At 32.7% G+C, this 1,255-nt stretch overlaps 1 protein-coding gene across 9 annotated transcripts in view; it reads left to right on the top strand.

The window, feature by feature from the left end:
• Window positions 1–1,255, top strand: part of ARID1B (AT-rich interaction domain 1B) — a 523,204-nt gene that overhangs the window by 281,742 nt on the left and 240,207 nt on the right. The gene's annotated exons all lie outside the window — the stretch shown is intronic.

Below are 1,255 nucleotides of genomic sequence, written 5' to 3'. Positions count from 1 at the left end.
ACATAACAAAACAAAACAAAACAAAAAAGCAACTGTCCCTCCCCTCAAGTCTGGGAGACAAGACACCATGTAAATAAGTACATATAAAAATAAATGGAAGGTTACCCTAGATAGAAGAGAGAGGTCTCTTGGTGGTGGGCAGTTAAGTAAGGCTTACTATAGAAAATGGAATTTCATTTGAGTCTTGAATGAAGCCAGGGCCCCAAATTAAATAACAAATTTGAAATTCTGAAAATAAAAGGGGAGATTAATAAAATTGAATTTAAGAAAGCTATTTAAGTAATAAATAAAATATTTTATGATAAAACCAACAAAAAAATAAACCTTTAGTTAATTTAATTAGAAAAAGAAAAGAAAAGCAAATTGCTAGTATCAAAAATGAAAAGGGTGAACTTTTCACCAATGAAAAGGAAATTAGAACAGTAATTTGGAGTTATTTTGTCCAACTGTGCGCCAGTAAATCTGATAATCTAAGTGAAATGGATGAATACTTACAATAATGTAGATTGCTCAGATTAACAGAGGAGGAAATAAATTACTTAAATACTCCTTTTTTAGAAAAAGAAATTGAACAAGTTATTAATCTACTCCCTGAAGAAAAATCTCCAGGGCCAGATAGATTTACATTTACATTCTACCAAACATTGAAAGAACAATTAGTTCTAATACTGTGCAAACTATTTGGAAAAATAGGCAAAGAAGGAGTCCTTTCAAATTCCTTTTATAACACCAATATGGTACTGATACCTAAACCAGGTAGGGTCAAAACAGAGAAAGAAAATTATAGACCAATTTTTCTAATTAATATTGATTGAAGCCAGGAATGTTAAGAGATGGAGGCAAGGAGGAAGAATGTTCCCAGCATGAAGAACATCCCATGCAAAGCCTAGAGGTAGAGTTGGAATGTCATATGCAAAGAATAGCCATTAGAGCAGTGTTGCCAGATTGTTATTAGAGTTCTTAAAAGGAAGTTAAGTACAAGAGGACTAGGAAAAGAAAGGAAGGGATCTGGTTATAGAGCTTTAAATGCCAAACAAAGGATTTTATATTAGATCTTGGAAGCATTAAGGAGTAATTGGAGTTTATAGAGGATGTGGGTGACATTGCGGAAACTAACTTTTGTACAAGAGGAATTAGAATGGGAATGATTTGAGACAGCAAACCAATTAGATGGTTATTTCAGTACTTTAGGAAAGTAGTGATGTAAATTTCAACCAAGTGTGATGGCTGTGTGAGTGAAAATAAAGGGGTATGT

The sequence above is a fragment of the Sminthopsis crassicaudata genome, chromosome 4 (assembly GCF_048593235.1).
Source record: "Sminthopsis crassicaudata isolate SCR6 chromosome 4, ASM4859323v1, whole genome shotgun sequence".
Lineage (NCBI taxonomy): Eukaryota > Metazoa > Chordata > Mammalia > Dasyuromorphia > Dasyuridae > Sminthopsis > Sminthopsis crassicaudata.
Note: the sequence above shows the minus strand (reverse complement) of the source record. Positions and strands in the feature narration are given on the sequence as shown.